Here is a 20,541-nt window from a genome sequence, read left to right as displayed (position 1 = left end):
GCTCTCATGCCTCTGTGGTATCAAAGTCTCCTTTCATTGAAAAGACCTTTTCAGTTATGTCATATTCCTATTCTTTTAACAAAAGGTCCCCCAAAGAAATATAAAATCCTCATTTAATTACATACCTAGCCCTAAAAGCCCCTTGCTGCTTTGTAGGAATAAAAATTTCCTAGATGTTAAATAGGAACATCATTCTGAAGGAAAAATAATGGCAAGGATAAAGCTTTATTCATGAAGAAAACTAGAACTTCATTTAGTATTTTAAAGACTTCATTAACAAAATTCTCTGTGGGTATCTACAAATGTTAGATTAAGATCAAGACCTTAAACAGTTTGTCAGACAGATGAGCACATCAAAGCGTTTCAAAAAGGAAGAACCTGAGACTTGAAAAGCTGTCAGAGAGCAGAAATTAGAAGAAATAAAGGCTAATGAAGTAACTGCAATGCCTGAAGAAATGTCTAGAATAGGCTTTCCTTTACATAATCATCTTCTGACCTTAGGACTGAAAATGAGGCTGAATTCACTTCATGAAGCTGAATTTACTTCATAACATTCAATATTTTATTACACAGAGGTGCAGATTTCTATAAAAACCTGTTCTTCCTTTTTTAATCTCCTCTTTGCTCTATACCTGAAAGATCTCTTTGCTGTTATCTCAAAATTATTTGTCACACTGGGAAATAGAGGAGAAAATACTGCATACATTCCCGTAAACCTGCTGAAAAGATGCTGTAGTCCTGGCACAATCCCTGGGCCAGCTCCAGCAGCTCCCCGCAACCCCTGCACCTCTGCATTTGTGGATATACTCCCACAGGGAGTCACTCCCAAGTGTTGTCCTGTCTAAAGCAACCAGCAGCCTATAACCCATAATGGCCTACATATGTTATATATGTATACCTTAAGGGCCATAGCTAGGCATAGAGATCAATCAGAAAGGTCTTCAGATATATTGTTGGCAATGGAGCAGACTAAGGCAATTGGGCATCAGATAGATGCACAGACATGCCAAGCTGTATCCCAGAGGAGATCCTCCTCCTCTGCTGACTGCAGCACAGCCCAAGGTCTCCTGTCTTCACTAGCTAAATCAGATCGCTCCGATGGTGAGGCAGGGAGAAAATAGCCCGCTTACTATGAGTAATTCAATGTAATTTCATGTAAATAAATCTCTATAATATCCAGAACAAATAAATCAAACTTTTCTTCATCTGTAACCTAAGGTTCAAAAAACAACACAACACCCTCATGGTGCAACATCTTCATGGTTCAGACATTAGCTGTGGCAAGCAAGTACCTACTTTGGCACACAGCATGATACAACGCTGTACGTGCACCTCTCATCACCAGCAAAGGCAGGTGTATGAAGAAGTCCAACAAAAAATGTCTGTTTAGTGTTGACAGTAAAGAATTTTTTGGAAGAAGGAAGCCGAGTTAGCAACTGATCCCAACTCAACAGCAGAGATAGCTAAAAATATAGTAATGTTTGCATGGGATCAGTTAGCAACAGATCCCAACTCAATAGCAACCGCAGAGCCTGCCATGAACTGTGTAGTCATCTTGCGAGCTCATAAACAAATAGGTATATGCTGTTATAATATTTCCCTTAAGTTTTCAAAATAATATTTTCTTGTACCCATCATGATTTAGAATGAACGTCCGTTTTTATCTTGTGTAACACATGCTGGGTTTGTGGTCTGTGTGCTAATTCTTTCAGAGCAGCAAGGTTTGAACCCCACATGGAAAGGACTAAATCTGCTGTGAGCATTCGGATTAATCCCTCTGACTTGCCAAAATCTAGTCTCAATCCTGTCTCAGGGTATTCATTGCTGTGTTAGCCCCCAACGCAACCTGAATTTTAAATGTACTTGCTGCAAGAATATTGCAAGATGAAGTTTTAGTTGCTTATTTTATTGAGTGCAATCCTTTCCAAAATACGATGTTTTTTGATGCATGATTATTTAAAAACCCTGCTCTTAAGATAAAAGCTAAATCAACAAAACAATACATTCCATTTAGCACCGACCATTTGGGAACACTACTGGAGATGCATATAAAAGCTCTCATTTCTAGAAACACATATTGTACCCATGTCTGACTGCAACAGTGAGTTCATTGCTCTTGGGAAAATTGCCATGGTCAGGCCATGACCGCCTTTCAGCGAAGGGGGCTGCAAATCCCAGGTGCCAGAGAGGAAACTGCCTGGAGCTGAGGGAGCCTTGGCCACGTGTTCTGGTTTGCAGGCTCAGTGCCACCACTCCATTTTCCTTGCTGGGTTCAATTTAGCAGCCTGTGCCTGTGGCCCCAGGAAGGAAAGTCCCTGCACCCCAGGAGACAAGTTTTCATGGCCCAAATCCAGTTCTTCAGGCCCTGGAGCCTCAGCACAGAGGAGCAGAGAAGGTGGTGTTCACTTTCTAAGTCCATTTGATGTGGGAAAAGAAATATTGTGCAGGATGAAGACGATCCCTTTGCAACCGATGGGAATTCATCATCTTATTGTCATGCGTGGCAGCTGCACAGCCACTTCCTCATTGCCATCTCCTACTGCAAGGGTTTCACAAAGAGACTCATACCCATTTTAAGTGGCATGTTGATAGATAAGATACCCTTAAACTCATCTTCCTTCCAGTGGAGCATCGGCAGGCTCCCAATTACCATAAAGTGTATTTTTTACCTTAATGCTTGGTAAAGCATAAAGCAAACAAACACTATCAGAAGCAAAAATATAATCACAGACCAGTGTTGTTGCCAGTTGGAAATTACGTGATAAGCTGCCTGCAAGCTCATTACCACCCGGCTTCCAAAATAAATTAGAAATTTTCAAAACCAGAAAGATGAATAATCAAGGAAATTCTATAATGTCATTTACTAAGGAAATAGCATTATAAAACAATCTTTGCTGCTGCTGCAGATTGACTTTAGCCACGGAATTTATTAACCACTGATAAACGTCAATCATGTTTTTCCTCCCCAAGCAAAGTAAACCTCTTTGTGCTCACCCTATGCCCCTTAGCTGGCTCACTAACGTGCTTAATGCTAGGGATGAAAAGAATAACGAGATTCAAAATACAATGTTGTTTCTAAACCTTAATAAAAGGAAAGCTACCAAGTACAAACCTAGGTAATTACTTCTACTCAGACAAAAATTACTCAGGCAGTTCCCTAGTGTAAAGCACTCAGAGAAAAAAAGTTATGCTAGGGCTTGTTTTTATAATTGGGCTGTTTTGTGAGTGTGTGACTAAATAAATAACCTCTGCATACAAGAAAACAGGATCCATGCTGGATGCGTGCAGCTATCGCTCGTTACTTTCAACTGTATTTTACTGTAGTTTTATCAATATCTCAATCTTTAATTTAAAATTATATTATAAAAAAAATTATATTATAAAATTTCACTGGTAGTCCCAGAAAGCTTTTCAGTTATACGAAAGTTATTCTTAGTTTGCAGAGTATCACTGAGGTTAATAATATCAAAGAAATGTGTCTCATAGCATCCTAAGAAAAAAGAATTCTTAGTGAGAAGTACTAGACAGAACTAAGTAAATTATTTGTTTGCAAAATATGTGATATTGCAGTTGACAAGAAGTAATAGGTGAGTAAAACTTGTTCAGAAAAGGCTCAGGAATGCCCCCATGTCTATTCATTGAAGTTGGAATGATATCAATAGATATATTTGAATATTGCCTTTGCGGACAAATCTCTATAACCAGGTAATAGCTGTGATCGCTTCCCAAAGGAGTATGATAAGTATGTTCTTTGCCTGATCATACCCACCTCAGGAAAGGACAACCCCAACACAGCGCTGATTTGAAAGCAATCGAGGTGTCCTGGCTGCGGGTCACCCATATACAAACTGCCAATATGCAGGTCAGGTGAGGCACTGAAAAAATCCCAGTCTCAGATTTCCATACCTTGGAGCAAGGTGTTACTAGGACAAATCCAATCATAAAGAACATGGTGGGGTGATCGTGTTGTTCTGTGCCTACAGAGCATTTATCACTAACTACTAGACATTACTGCAAAAGTTGGCTTTACTGTTATGAGATGTACAGTGGAAGACTTCTGTTTGAAATGCTGTCTGTGACCTTTAACCAGTTTCCAGGTATTGCTCCACAACTGACTGTTACCTAGAGGATCAGCAGGTTTATTTGCTAAAAGACGGCTGCACGTGGGGACACTCCGGAGTCAGCATGATCTGCAGGGTCTCAGCATTTTTTTACAGCCACACACTTCAAATAATCACATTTCTCCCTGCTGTCAGGCACTGCCAGAGCCACAGCTGGGAGGTATCTGGTGGTACTTCACAAGCAAGCAAGGGCCATCTTCAGCTGCATAGTTCTGGCACCTGGTCTCTTTGGGAGAAAGTTCTCTCATTTTTCCCTTTCAGCCTTTCTGCTTTACTCCTTTGGCCACTTCTCTCTTTTCCCAGCCTCCTCTGCCTTACCCAGCAAGATGAATCAGACACCCCACTAGATGCACCTTACAGTGCCACAAAGGCACCCCAAAAATGGTTGAGCTCGCTATTTGCCTATCTCAGGAAATCCTCAGCTATCCCAAAGCCTCTAAAACAGCTCTGACTCAACCACCTCTTGGATGCTGCTACAGGGCTCATGCTTAAGGCTCTCTGATCTCTGAGGGAGTCCCATCTGGCCTCCTTGATTTGGTTAGTTGGTTCAAACTACAGCCGCCATCAAGGAGTCACCAAGTCGTTTGGGATCAAAGAGCCCCAAAGACTGTTCATAGCATTAGGAGCTACTGCCAAGACGCCGAGTGATGGCACCCACATATTTACAGTTTAATGAAGAAATAGACCCTCTTGGCAAACTGGAGCCTGCAGGAACTTCACAGAACATGTCAAGTTCCACTGATGGAGATGGGTTGCATACAGATGAAGTAAGGGATAAAGCAAATAGCTGCAAAATGTATGTGAGGACCCCATACACCCACATCTGAAATGTCGCCCTGCATATGAAGCAGTTTATAATCTCCCATAATGCCCAAGGAAGTAAAAATGCATGGAAACGTGATTTGTTTGAAACTACAACAACCAAAGGAGCTCTCACAGAAGGGAAAATTTTCAGGTTTTTAAGTAAATCTGCTGAAGTATTTGTGCTATTTTCAGGATCCTGTGTGTGCACAGTGGAAAATTAAATCTTTTCCAAAGCCACTTTGCATGGCACCCTATGTAAACCAGAGCAGTTCAGATGACTTAACATAATCTGATCTTTAGTGCTCTGCGTTAGCTTTTGTCTCTGCTATTAATTTGACAGGTTAACAGAATGGCACCCTTGATCGCAGAATACGTTCCATTCCTACCTCCTTACTACTATTTGTGCTCCTACCACAGTTTATTTCACCAGCGCACTGTCAATTACACAACTACACCCAACAATTCCCAAGATCAAGAACTTCTGAGTTACAGGAGGGGAGGGCAAATGCCCATTCGCACTCAGAGCCCCTCTCTCTGAAGTCCATGCAAGTTTTGCCATTGATTTCTATGGCACCAAAGCAACCTCCTTGCAGCCACATCAGACCCCGAGATCTTCTTTCTGTACTTGGAGAGATGACACCAGTCCATTTCTCCTATCTACTTGTTAATACTCTTCAAAATGAAGGGCTGTACTCCAACACAGTACATTGCAGCTAGGAATTCTGTGTTATGAGTGATTTAACATTGACATTTTCTCAGGCCCAGTATTTAGAAATCAGCCATTAGGTGTTCCTCCTCAGTGTATTATCCACTGAATTCGCACTGCTTGATAGTACCATTACTTCTACACACACAAACAGTTTTCAAATTTCTACTGATGTAACACAGGGCATGCCGAAATTTTTTGCTACACCCCTACTTCAGCGATGAGTTTCAGTGTACCAGTTTGGTAAGACAAAGAGCATTTGCATGTGAATAGTGCTGCGCTCCCAGAGCAGCCTGCTAGCACTTCTCCACTGCCGGGGAAAGCACAGGCCTTTTTGCAGTTGCACGTGCTGAAGGGTGAAACTATTTTTAACAGTCAATGCTGCTGCATTACAGAGCATCAAACACATAATAGCAAATCCTAGACACAAAAGCAATGATTTTTCAGCTGACCACCCATACTATCACAATAATTTTCAACGCATACGAGGCTCAAGGAGGGCATCAGCTGCAGATTTATAGGAGGAAAGGGAAGAGCGTGTCATCCACCCCATCAGCACTACCCAGGGGAGCAGAACAGCTTCCGTGGCTTGTAACCCAGTTCCTGCTGTACAGGCCCTTCCTCCTCATTCAGATCAGGGTCTGTGCCAAAAGACCTTTTGGACCCAATATGGAGCCATACCAGCTGCAGTCTTCTAAAACTTCTGTATGGTCACATACAGACCCCAAAATGGGTCACATAAAACTTCCATAATTGGGCAAGGTAAGGGAAGATTCTTTAATTAATATAAACATTAAAAAATAATATAAACAATATAAACATGAAAACATGAAGGATTAAACTCTCCAGCCTTGGACATAATCCAAAATTCAACTGGATTAGGCCTTGAGAGAGGTCATCTAATCTCGCCCTGCTTGCAGCAGGGGGTTGGACCAGAGACCTCCAGAGGTCCTGTTCAACCTAAACTACTTTATGAGTTTATGACTCCAAGTGCTTGGATTTTGCTGATTCTGGGTTTAAATCCAAGTATGCCATAAACTCACCTGGGATTGAGTTTCCCACACCATGTAGCAAAGCTGAGCTTTCCTACCCATCATCCATTAGCATTCACTGCCTTCCTCTCCTCACTGCAAAGCCAGCTCTCATGCCAGCCTGTATAGTCTGACTGCACTACCCGCTTCCTACCCTGGAGCTCAGGAGCTGGAGAGTTAAGATGTCTCAGTATCCCAAGTTTATGAATCACCAGATCCTTGAGTGAGGAGTGCCCAGCAGCTGCAATTTCCCACCAACTCCATCACCAGACAAAAAAAATTACATCACTTCAAACATTTTTTTTCCAAAGTTGTAAAGAGAGAAAATGAGGAAACATGATTGATAGAGAAAACAAAAAAAATCCTCCTCCAGTGCTAAAGCAACTAGCTCACAGCCCTGGCTCTCTGTGGTTAAGTGAGAACTACTGCTATTGAGGTAAAACAGGATTTCTTTGTTAAGGTGCCAATGCTCTCAGCTCAAGCCTGGAACATCTCTTGCCAGCTTAGCAGGGCTTCCTCCTCCCCCTTGGCTGGTACTGCAGTGCCGCCCTGGTACTGCACACAACCTGCCTGCCTGCCTTCCTGCACGTGTATTTACATATTGCTTGCTAATTAGCACATTCTCTGCTTCAAATTGCTTGTTTCTGGTGCAGCCTTCCAAAGACAACAGATAAAATTATGCATCACGTACAAAATATTAAATGTATGATCACCTCATTAGTTCCTTCACTCATATTTTTCTGTAAGCATGACATAAAACCCGATGATGATCTGGTGAAACAGGCAAGTGGAGACCTTGCGTGATGGCACCTCCCTTTCCTTGTCTTGGCTACACAGACTCTTTCTGGGAACCCTTCACACGTGCACTGAAGCTATAGCAGCTTAACACCCTGCAGCCCACCAGGGGCTGAGTAATGGTAGCTGTGTGAATGCATTATTTTGGCCTGCAGTAAAGAGAAAAGAGAGTTAAAGTTGCATTTAAAAAACAGCAGCGTTTACCAGAGGCTAAGGGCTCACATACCATTACCACAGCTCAGGTGATGCATGGTGAGCTGTAAAACTAATCATGAACCTGAAACCTTATCTATTTGCATTGCAGTGATGATACCCAGCTGTCCAAAATCCCCTGGAATCAATGCAAACTCTCTCTGCATTCAGTGCCTTATGTTTCCTGCTACGGCCACATTATTTACTTTGATTAATGATCACTTTGTGTACTATTAGCTGAGCAAGCAAAGTGTGACTCCAAGCATCTGAAATAAGACCAGGGAGATATTAAAGCCTATAGCACAATCAAATGGCCTTGCAGCTCCCTACCCTCTCCTTTCCAGCTCCTTTTTAACTGGATATATTTTAACAGGATATATTTCCTAAGAACCTTCCAAAGATCCCATCTTACTGTTGAAATAAACAATAGTATTTAGAGCTCCACTGGGTTGTTATGAGTAGCCTTCTCTAGCTTTCGAATTTCTCCCAGACTACAAAGCTAGCAGCGCTGGAGAAGTTAGCCAAAATGCACGTATAGTTTACTGAACAGTGTACCATAGATAAACCATCACTTATTGCTTGGAGAGTTTCAAAAGAAAATGATGGGCTAAATGTTCCCACAGTACCAAGAATAAATGGCCTAAAAATGAAAAAAAGTAGGAAATTCAAACTAGATATGTGTAGGTACTGTTAAAGTCAGAGATATAGGGGTTTGGTGCAACAATTCATGAAACTTCATGGCCAGTGCCCTGTGGTCCTGGTGATAACATGGCTGACAGTCTTAAACAGTTGAACTAAAGTGAAAACTCTCAGTGAGCTTGTCTTCCCCTCTCAGCTTATTTCAATACAATATGCAATGATTATTCCCATCGTCTTCCCCCAAAATAAAAAGTAGCAGAAAGCGTCTTTCTGTAGAAGAGTTTTAATCAGAAAGTTTGTTCAGAACAAAATTAATCTTTTAAGAGTATTTCTCCCCAAAACTACCAGATCACGTAAATGCAACAGATATTTATGAAACATGTCAGAGAGATCAGCAATCAGGTCCTTTACGGGGAAAAAAATAATCATGTAATGAAAACTTTGTCTTTAGTCAGAACCAGGATTAGACTTGCAGTTGTCCTCGGCTACAGTCTGAGCTATTTCCTTCCCCACACACGCTAGATAACTTTGCCCGATGAAGCTTTCTCATGGCTTGGAGCTTTAGGCAAGCTCCCCAACTATTTCTCACTAAAACATTTACAGATATAAGAGGTTAACTGTCCTTTTGCTACCAAGGGAAGGAGAGGTGTAGAGTGGAGTTCAAGCTTTTTCAACCTCTATCAAGGAAATCTGCCAAAATCATGCTTCAGATCTCAGCAGCTTGTTGGCTCCTGTTGTTAGCAGCATGTGAAGTGCTAAGGAAAACAAAAACAAAAACAAACAACAAAAAACTATTTGCAGAAGTTTTAGTGGTTCTCTGAAACCCAGGAACATAGCTGTATGTGCTTCAAGATCTGATCTTGTATCTAATCCATGCTGCAGGGATGTGTTTTACAGAGCAGACCTCTAGCAGCTCTCACTGCCACCTCTCTGCACATGCCTTTCCCTGCGCATTCAGAGCCTTTCAGACAGTCACAGAAAAGAGGTAGCCAAGAGTCGTCCACAGGCTAATGTAGATGCAGATGCAGAAGAACCACCTGCATCACATGCATCACCAGGTTGCTGCTGTGACACAGAGCCAAGATGCTCATGACAATTTTCAAGTCTCAATACTTTGCTGCAGTTTCTGGAGCCTGAAAGGCCAGGGCTGTGAGCAGGTGCTTTCCGAAGCCACCTTTGAGAGGGAAACTCAGAAGCTGCAGCTTTGATTTATAGCTACTCTGAATCAGCTTTAGAAGTCTCTCTATAAAAAACAATTTGGCATTTCAGAGATGGAACTCAGCTTTTAAGACATCAGGATGATTTGTGAAGGACTTCCACAATGCAGAGCCCACAGACACGTACTTTGTTCAGAACTGCTAAACCTGCACTATGGATTTGCAGAAGAGGTCTGGCGCACATTTACAGAATGGGCTGAAAAATCACAGTTTGGACAAAAATAACCCTACAAGAAAAACGGTCAGAATACATAGGATCAGAAATCTTTCCGTTTTTAGAAACCCAGCATTCTGTTAAGGTGAAAAACTCTCAAAGTTCTATTTTATGCTTCAAGAAAAGCAAGCCCTGGAATACTTGAGAAATAAATATCATCTTTTGATTCACAAGGGAAGTATTCCCCTTTTATCCCCCTGTAATTCACAAAGAGGAAAGCATTTAGAATATTTTCTTCCAATATAGCACTCACTTGGTTATCTAGATCAGAGGTCTGCCTACAGAAATGATAATGAAACTGCAGAACTATTTCCGTACAATCTCGACTCCAATAAATTACGTGGCTACTTTAAATAGATGTTATGCATCAAACTGCAGTTCTCAATCATATTTTAGCATAACACTATATTCCTAGAATATGTTATCCACTAGTTATATCTTAAACTTGCAGTTTAAATCAATATATAAAAAAACTGTTGCAAGACTTGGTTGTTCTTGTACAAAGCAAAGTGCAGAAGATGAAGTTTCTAGAACGCAATGTGCTGATAAGAAAGCTAAGAACAGGGGGGTTTTTGCTCATTTGTTCATTCTGAGTTTGGTTTTGATCTGTGTGGCTTTTGCATCCCTTGAGTGCACCCACATGTAGGTTGTTCCAGGAGCTGTTTCCATCCTGAGGCAGAACTCTGGCCCTTGGGAAGGGGATGGGTGTTGGTGCTGTCAGTTTTTCACCTTGCAAACAGGAGCAGTTTTAAAGGGGAGATATTGCTGGTGCTCATTCTTTTCCAAGAATATACTACGTGAAATTCTAGAGACAAGAAACAATTCTTCATGCACAAGATCAAATCCAAACAATTGCCTTTAAACCACACTTTGAAAACCCACTATCTTAAAGTGGCAGAGCAGTTCAAGCTGTGAAAATCTGTGAGCAAACTAGAAGTCAGGTGTGAACAGGGCAGAACTGAAAACTAACAATTTCCAAATACAAAAATACAAAATAAAAAGCCAAAAAGCATTCATTGAAATGAGAAGAGGGTGTTTTCGGTGAGTTTCACAAATCATCGTGCATCATGAAGGTGATATTCACATCCAAAGCATACGGTGGGGGGTTGCTTTGTTTTGAGAATTGTCATACTTTGGCAGAAGTCACACCACACAGGGTTTGAAGCTTTGATGCTTCTACTTGACGTAAAGGCTTCAGTACTGCCTACTGCCTTCTTTCCTCACAAAACAGTCTTATGAAATCTACTGTAGCCTTTTCTCTACCTCTTTTACACCACACGCATGCATAGTCAGTATACAGCTCTCAAAAATTCACGAAAATGTGCTAAAACCGGTAACTTAAGATGCAATGAGGCCTTTTTAAAAATAATTTGCTCAAAGCTAAACACCAGAGGAAATCTAAGGTCACACAGGTTTAAGCAATGAATAGCAATGAATTAGCAATGAATACGTTGTTACTGAATTTAGTTTTTTTCTGCTTGCAAAATAGGTAGGAGTAGTGCAAAACAGCTGTCAAATTCAGCCTTACTTATTAATTTATTTGCAAACCTTTTGATAGACTGCATTTGCTAACCTTAGGTGAAAATACACAGCATTCAAACTTTTAGGCATGCATTCCTGTCATGATTTTGTTACCAGTGAGATGCAATACTAATGCAATCATTAGCAGTCAGCACAATACAGTGTCCCTTCCCAACAATAATCAAATATATATGCTGAATTTCACATTCACAAAATATGAATATTTAAAATTAAGTTGGTTTTACATAAATGTTCCCATTACAAAAATACTCACATACCCCTAGGCAGCAAATTTTAAAATAGTTTTTCCTTTAATATTCCAAACTGAATTGCAGTACTGTAGACATGCAAACACCTCTAATGCTTCTTATATATGTATTTTCAATATACATATCAAAAGCCTGTGCTTGCTGAGTGGCAAAAGAGTAATAGAGAGTTTTCAGAACAGATAGATTATAATTACCTTGCTGCTGATTTGCTCAGTCTAGTAAAAGTTAGTGGAAAAAGCCACTGTTCTGCTAAAAGGATTTCACCCTGGAGAACATTGGGCAGTTTACTTTTGCTCAGCTTCTCAGGGCTCCTGCTGACAGCTCCAGCAGGACTCACCTGCCTCTGGATGGGGAAACACGGGCGTCCCTTGCCCATGGCTCCTGGGCAGCCAGCAGCTAAGGAAATCCTGCTCCAGCTGTGAACTAGAAAGCCCAGACTTTAACCAGGCCATCAGGTCTGTGGGTGGGATTCATACAGCCGACTGCAGAGTCCTTTAAAATTGATAGGGGAAGAGACAGGTGGACAAGAGACACTCCTGGCTCCTTATGGTGTCAGACCATTTGTACTCAACACATCCCCTTTTCCCTCTGCTGATGTCCTCTAAACTGTCTTTGTGTCAGCAGCAGAGTCACTGGATACATCTTATTCGAGAACGCCTGTGGACTGGGGTTTCTTAAATAAACTTTCTAAGCAACTCCAAATCATGGAAGTTTTTTAAAAATATGGTTCAATCTGATTTAAACCAAAACCCAACAGAAAATAAGAAAACAGCTAGAGGAACAAAAGAAACCCCCAAAACCAAAACCCAAACCAAAAACCCACAACCCACAATCCTGCTATTTGGCCTACTTTATGCTTATCTTTCAATTTAGTATCTAAGATAAATTCATACTTGACCCACATTTAAATGATGCCAGTAATTTTAAGAGATGCTTTTTTGCATAAGCAGTAATGTTCAGTCATTTGAGAGGCACTTGGGACTCAAAATGCATTTCCTGGACTCTGTTCAGGCTATGTGTAAATAATTAGCTTTGTCCACAGCACTGGTCCTCTCCCTGAACGTAAGAGCATATGAACGGTCAGAAATACTATTCCTGTTCTCTGTGTAACCACGCAGTTAGCTACCTCAGCAGCACCGAAAGTTTCCTTGATGTGAGATGTCAATTCTGAGCTGATGAGGAAACGACCATCATTATGCTTTATGGCTACATGAAAAACATTTTGAACACATAGAAACACAATCATCTTCTCTCTCCAAGTGAGCACTAGAAGCAGACGAATTGCATGGATTCCAGCTCATAGCTTTGCTCCAGCACGCTAACCTCCACTTTGTAGGTTAAAGGATACTACATATGTAGACCTAAATTCATGACATCATCCACAGTTATGTACATGTGTAAATGTTAACCCTGAAAACTTATTTTCAAGCTTGTAAATAGCCCTATAATTACAATACTTCTGATCAGGTTTCAGAAAAAGTTATCAGTGCATTTTTGCCCACTGACACAACAGAATGTAATTTCTCCCCCCCAAAAATCGATTTGCTTTTGCTATGTCCCTTGTCACAGTGCTGGTCATAAAGAAGCAGCCCCTGAACATCAGCTGAGAGAAACTCTCTAGAATACACTCATGTTGTCTCAAAAAAAAAAAAAAAACCCAAACAAAACCATAACAAAACCTCCCACCCTTTTACCAAGCAGTAACTGCATTAGAACTTTCTAAACTGAATCGGAACATCGCTTTCTGTTGTGTTCCATAGTATTTCATTTGGCCCAGGGCATTTCTGACTCGTGCCACAGTGCTGTGACATGTATTGCATGTGTGGACCTGAGCATAGAGAGCATCCTGCTGCAGATTCCCCATCCCGCAGAATAAAACACTTCAACTTCCTAAATCCAGACATCTGTTATTTCATGCCACTCATCCAAGAACTCGAAATTTCTTCACTAGTGCTTCATGATCACCTTGGCTATTATAAACATTTTAATTTTACATGATCTGACACAACTTTGTGCTTTCTTCTGCTCTGACATGCTATGATGGATTTAGAAGGGTGGCTGATAAAGCATTAATACATTTATCTGTTTTTATGCAAACAGAAATGGCAAACTTGCTTTTTCATACACTGGAATTAAATTCAATGTGATCATAAGAATATGTTAACATAGTAAAATCTCTGATGAATAATTCAGGCTCTTAGGAGTGAAACACTGAAGGAGACATTTTCAGATGACTGTGTTGACAGGCTCTGATGTCCAATATGTTCAATGCAATGGAGAATGAGTTGGAAAGCCCATGAATGTCATTTTTCTAGTTCATTTACTTCTCATCAATAATAAATGGCATCATGTATTCATTTTAAGTTCCCTACTGGAGAGACTGGAACATTCATGTGAGAAATGAAAAGTGCATCACAATGACGTCAATATCCACTTGTAGGAATGAGTCAGTCGTGTGCTTCTGACCGAGACAGCATTGAGAGGAGTTAAGAAAAAAAATCCCAATATGACCACAACATTTACAATAAGGAGAAGTCATGTGCGAGTTATGCCACATGTGAGTTATCCCCTCTGCTGGCAAGTTCAGGTCGGTAAGTGGTATGGTTTCTCCGATGTCTTTAGGTACATGCTAGCTTCTGGCCAGGCTGTCAGAGTCAATCTGCAAACAACAGGTTAACTACTGTGTTTGTTTTCACGCAGCCTTTTATCCCTCCCAGGCTAAGATTTCATAAAGTCAAAAGCAATTTGCCTGGATCTCAAAGATTGTAAGTGTTGGCCTGCTGACTCTGATTTTGCAAATAGAGACCAGGCAAAATCACAAACAGGAACAGCAAAGCATTAGAGTTTAGCTCCTTTATGCCAAACAAACTATTGAAAGCCTCCCTCGCTCCCCCAAGATGCTCAATAGTCAAGCTCATCAAATCACAGTCATCATTTTAAATAATTTGTGATTTATGTTATCACACACAGGTCTATTGAGCACAATTAACCTATACTGATATATCTCTCAGAAAAAAACTTTCACTATTGCACTTCTAATTAGTAAATAGCAGATTTCTCTAATTGCTAGAGAAACAGAGCTCGCCCATCATAGCAACAACCCTGCAGGTCGGCAGGCCGTACAGCACAAGAGAAAACAGGCAGCTCAGCAAGGCTCATACCCGAAACAGCGTGGTCGTTTCACAAAGTAGACACATTACACATCCCTTTATCACATGCCTCAAAGTTGTTCCTTAGGTGAGGACATCTCACAAGCTCCTGAAAGCTCAGACCTGCCAACTCCCTTGTTTTCACCAAGACTGCTGGCCTTTCTCTGAAATACCGATCAAAGCAAAGCAGAGTTATAAATTGAGGTAGGCGTTGCTCAACTGCCTCAAGCATCCATCAGCAGCTGCCAAGGCCACGTAAAACCATCCTTCGCACGCATCCAGTAAGAGGTTTCCCCTGGGCTGCCCAGGACTCAAGGACAAACAGGCACATTAATGGGATGGTCTTACCCATCCTAGCAAACCACCCTTTTTAAGGAGAAAAACAAGCTCCTTGCCCCTTTCCTAGCACTGTGAACTTCTCCCAATCAACCCACACTCATACTGGTAACTCCTGGCACACAGGAGCCTCCTTCTATTTACAAATTCCAAGGCTGAGTCAAAGCTGGCTGGTAACATGGCAGCTGGTTTGCAAAGTTTCAACTCCCCTTTGGCTTTAAGTCAAATGTATACAGAAAATATATGTCAGAAATCCCAAAGCTGAAGCACAGGCCAATGCTTTCTAGATTTGTGCAAGATGGAAGTCCCCACAGACTGGATTTTCAAAGGCATTTTGCCAACCAGTGCAATATTAAAAGATAGCTATCAGCACTGAAAGCCCTGGAAGCATCTGAAGGTCTGGCTTCGTGGCTGTCCGCATCAGCGCGCCATGAGAAACATTTTCAAACTTAGCCTCTTATACATAGAGCTGTCTTTCCAATACCACAAAATTAAACTGCATCACGGCTGTAGTATAAAACTAACTAATTTAATGTTTTGACCATAAAACCATAACTCTGACAAAGACATAAGATTTAAAATTACCTTTTGTATTATTTCAATAGGAGCTTATTATCTAAATGTCAGATGCAATCAATAACATTACCTTTTGGTATATCCCAGTGTACATGATTTATTTGCAGTAATGTTCCATAATTACAGCTGATATAAAATGACTAATCAACTTCACATTTTGACACTAATTCATCACAGTTAACCATTCTATTCGCAACTTCCACCCTGTTTGCTATTTAACACATTTTTAAAAGCAGTTAAATGATCCTTAAATAAGCCAGTGAAGCACGGTCCTTCATGTAGATTTTTATTTATATGTGTGTGTATATATATACACCCCTATACACACACACACACAGACAACTGACCAATGCTTTCTGTTTGCCCATTAAAATATTTTACAAACTCAAAAAAGTGGCCGATTTTCAATGCAATTCACAGCAGGCGAAATGATTGAATATTTGACAAGTGACAGAAATTAAGCCAGTTTCTACTTCCTTTCAGCTCATGTCATTTATTTTATTGGATTACAGTTATTAGAAGCTGGGGGAGGAAAGTGGGCAGAAGAAGGGGGATTAGGTTTAGTTGTTCAGTCGACAATATAACTTACTCATTTTGGCACGTACCGCAATGCCTATTTTTACACAGCCCATCGCTCTGCTCTCCCCAAGATGTGCCTTCACCCACACACCACTTGTGCACTGTACAAGTCACATTCCTTATGTAATGGCAACATTTTGTCTCTGATACGTAGGCTTGTGCCAGAGCATGTGAAAGGGGGAGCAGGCTCGTAGAAAGGAACCAGCTGGAGGCACCAACACGGGGCATGAGGAGCAGGCTCGCTGCAGCTCCCGGCTGGAGGGCTGCTGATGGCTTTGAATGTCCTCAACAAAAGCAAAGAGGAAAAGAATAAGCATGGCTGATACAATCTTGAAAGCACAAATCAAAACCAGTCAGTATGGTACGCAAGAATTTACAGCATGAAAATCTCTTTCGCATCACTCAAAATGGCCAGCAGAGTTTTTCAATGTTTTTTTTCTTTTTCAAGACTCTCCATGACAATACCATATCGTGCTATTAGTAATATATTGCTATAATTCTGTGCTTTGTCACCACTGATTTTTGCTCCCTACACATAAAAATAAAGTTTAAAATTAAAGTGAATTTCTCCTTTTTCCTATAATTTAAAAGCTATAATTATAAAACAAATATTTCAAGCTTCAGCCAGTCACATGGCTTGCTCCCTCACCTTATTTAAAAAAGGATCAATTTACAAGAGAAATGAAAACTAAAGTCAAACCAGCTTTTTAGTGAGTTTTTTTGCAAAGGTTTATGCTGTTATTTCTCATGTGAAAATCCTAAATAGGAAGTTAAAACTAGCTCAATAAATCATTTTACATGGTGAAACTATGTTCTTGAGTATATACGTATTTCATATAACCATTTAAAATTGATATTTTTTCTTTCTTGTACATTGGTTAATAATCACAATTACTTCTCTATGTCAAAATTTTCATAAATACCATTCTAGAGATTTTAAGCAGTTCATACTCAAAATATAAAAGATTAAAATTACCTATATTTGCCTTTACGTATTACTAATACAAGAAGCAGAAGGAAAAAACCCTGTATGTCAGTATAGAAAAATAGAGAAATATATTAACCACCAAACTTACATATTGTATAAAAGAGCAAAGAGGCCAGTGGAATCAAAAAGTTCAGGACCTCAAAGGCTGCAAGATGTCTGTTGTCCCATTCCTCCAGGACACACACTGTAACCTGTTACCTTGCTCTGCTGACTACTCAGCAGCTCGACACCAACTCACTAATTTCCCTGCACAAGTCCATGACATGACTTCTAAAAAATCTGTATAGAGCAGATGAGATGCATGATCATGTTGTTCACCATTACTTTGCAAATTACTGTCAACCAGATTCAGCACTGAATACATTTCAGAGAAAGGTCAGTTAAACATGCTAAAATATCATTGTTAAATTATATAACAATTTAGATGACAAGCACAACAGACAGCTTTCTAGATACCCTGCAAGGAAACAGCATGCTTTTCTGTGCTATCTAGAGAAACAAATGCATACAAATAACTAATAATAGTAAAGCAAAGTCATTGAGTAATTCAAAAGATATAGTGGCTCTCCTTCCTACAGAGATTAAAATTATATAACAAAAATAAGATAGTAACGAGCTAATTCCATCATTGTCATTATTATTAGCCTGTACAGTTTATGTTAATGTTAACAAGAGTTGTCAAGACAGTTAGATGATAAAGCATATGCAGCAGACAGATTGGTTCAGTTTAGCATCTGAATTTACATTTTAGCTAAAAAGAACGATTTAAATATGATTTTCATTTGAATTAAAATATACAAAAGGATTTTCATAAAAAGACCTTGTTCCCTATAGATCTATATGAAAAAAGCTGTCATCAAAATAGAGTTATTTTAGCAGATTTTTTTCTAAAAAGACAGGAGGCGGATGATATGAAAGTGAATGAGCCCAGCAAAGTAAACCTCAAATACATTCACTTTATGCTATGCTTTTCCCGGGGCCATGGACAGACTCCGACACATCTTGCTTCAGTGAATACCCATATGAGAAGACCTGTGTGGTCCTCCCAGCCTCATCCCTCCACAGAGCAAAGCTGCATGTGAGACAGGGCACTGCCTGCTCCTCCAAGACCTTGGGTGAAGGGCCTCACTGTAGGATGGCACAAAGGGAGCAAATCAGCTTCATTCAATGGACCACCACTCCAATAAAAACAACTTCTGATTTACACTGGCGTGAGTGAATCAGGTTTTTAATGCTTTGGATGGTGCCAGCATTAGCACAGATGATCTGTTAGGGGAGATCCATCAAACAAGCTGGAAGTCGGGCTCTGCTCTTCTTTTGCCTTGTGGGGAGCCTGCTCTTTGCAGAGACTGGAGGGGCACAAAGACGGGGAAGAGACAGCCAGTGGCATGGGACCCTGCCTGGCTTCTGGCCATTGGGATGGGCGCTGTCAAAGGTCCCCCAGGAGAGCTGGCATGGCATGACCCTTTAGAAAGAACCCATAGCCCAGCAGGGGCCTGCAAACTATAAAATATATCATTCTTGTAGTTTTCGAGTTAATCTCACTAACTCAATAAGGTAAAATAGTGTCTGCTTTTTTCAGGCCCTGTAGAGCAGCATGAATATCCTCTAGGGCTTTTTTCCATTTCTGTAGAAATCATAATATCTTCTATAAAGTCTAGACACAATTTACACAATGTAAGCTCTAATTAGACACCAACATTGCTGTTTCCAGAACAGACAGCTGTTGTCAGCAAAGCAACACTGTGCATCTGGAACAATTTAATATATTATTTGAATAGGGTTTTAGTTTTAGAAAAATACAAACTTAAGTTCAATTCAATGGATATAGAAAATCTGGCTGCTTCAGGCAAACAGAAATGCTGAAATGTTTTGTCATTTCATTTGAACACCCTTGGAATAATATTGGCATTACCCCCATACACAAAGCACACTGCAGAATACAATAGGAAGGTAAGCTGTGAAAACAGACAAAAGATTACCTCAAAATTAAATCAAGGACTTCAGCACTGCTAATTATGATGTCATTGAAAGATGCAATTCAGTCAGCCAGAAGAAAAGATCGATTGGAAGGGAAATAACCAACTAACTGTGGCAAGCCTCAAAATGGAAACACCTAAAAAACTGCAAGGCATTTTCATGATGCCTTAGGAAACTATTAGACAACTGTTCAAGCTGTGCTTCAGGACATGCTATATCCAATGGCACCCTATGTCCCCAACCAAATCCTGCAACCCTATGCAGTCCCTTAGGCAGACCATATAGCAAAGTTTTCAAACATCTTTATTTCTGCTCCTACACCACATGCATCTGTGTTGCCCTCCTTGATGACTAGGGATGTAGACAGAATTTCCAACTGAAGTTCATCCAGTGCAACGTGAACGGATGCAAAAACACTCAACTGGAAATTCTGAAGAGAACAGAGGAAGTCAACCTCATCTGCAGCAGCATCATACTATGGTCGTATGCAATTGCTGCTGCATTGAAGTTCCTTGTTTCCATAAGGTGGCTACAGTTGTTTTCCTACCATTCATTGCAAGTCTTCATAGTGTGGATGACATCAAAGTATTAAATCTTTTTTCTTACTCTAACTGCATAAAAGAATAAAATTGGGATTATGTATGCTGGCACACACACACCGTGCATCTACCGGTCATAAAAGCAACAAATCCAGTAAATTGCAGTCACCATTTTTGCCAAGCAAAAAATGAAATACATCACCACTTCCAGAAAAAACAAATCCACTAACTCTTGAAACTCAATGTTGTATTTGTATAAAAAGTGATCTAAATATCACTCTTTACAGCCAGCATGAATTTGAGGAAAAGGAGTGTGAATTTTAATTACTGTGCTACTGAGAGATACTTAGCAGTAATTTAAAAGTATTCTGCATGTTTGCTTAAAGGTTTTCTAAAATTGCAAAAGAAGTGTTGCATTACAGTTTATTACTGTATCCTGAACTGAAAGCATACCTTTCACAGAGTTGCCCTACTCCAAATATTCACTTGTTTGAAATACAAGATTTTAAAATGACTGACTTTTTAGCAACCACAGGAATAAGGAAAAAATGCAAATAAACGAAAAATGCCCCACTATGTGCATTTCAGACATAAGAAGGGGAAAGTGATCTTAAACAAGAAAACTGTGACCTATTGCAGAGTAAAGCTCACTCACACATGGAAGTCCAGGTGGAGCTGAGAGTGTATCGCGGCCATGGAGACCTAGGCAGCAGTGAGAACTAAATTCAACTGAAAATAGCAGCTCAGAGAAACAAAGATCAACAGGCAGATGGAAAAAAAAAAAAAAAATCAATCCACAGAGCACACAGGATAAAAGGAAAGACTGGGAAAATGTGATTTAGGAGGGCACCAGAAACATGGAGAAACCCTTCTTAGGGTAAGGAA

General features: G+C 40.3%; 1 protein-coding gene across 16 annotated transcripts in view; it reads right to left on the bottom strand.

Moving 5' to 3' along the window:
- HTR2C (5-hydroxytryptamine receptor 2C) overlaps positions 1–20,541 on the bottom strand; it is a 181,895-nt gene that overhangs the window by 97,929 nt on the left and 63,425 nt on the right. Inside the window, exons 3-4 of one of the 16 annotated variants that reach the window (XM_075513018.1) lie at positions 10,360–10,524; positions 7,376–7,606 (exon numbers count right to left, since the gene is read on the bottom strand). The exons of 14 other annotated variants lie outside the window; for them this stretch is intronic. The gene's annotated coding sequence lies outside the window, so the exon portion shown is untranslated. The remainder of the gene's footprint in view (positions 1–7,375; positions 7,607–10,359; positions 10,525–20,541) is intronic. One more of the 16 variants, XM_075513021.1, reaches the window with a different exon arrangement.

The sequence above is a fragment of the Mycteria americana genome, chromosome 10, assembly GCF_035582795.1.
Source record: "Mycteria americana isolate JAX WOST 10 ecotype Jacksonville Zoo and Gardens chromosome 10, USCA_MyAme_1.0, whole genome shotgun sequence".
Taxonomy (NCBI): Eukaryota; Metazoa; Chordata; class Aves; order Ciconiiformes; family Ciconiidae; genus Mycteria; species Mycteria americana.
Note: the sequence above shows the minus strand (reverse complement) of the source record. Positions and strands in the feature narration are given on the sequence as shown.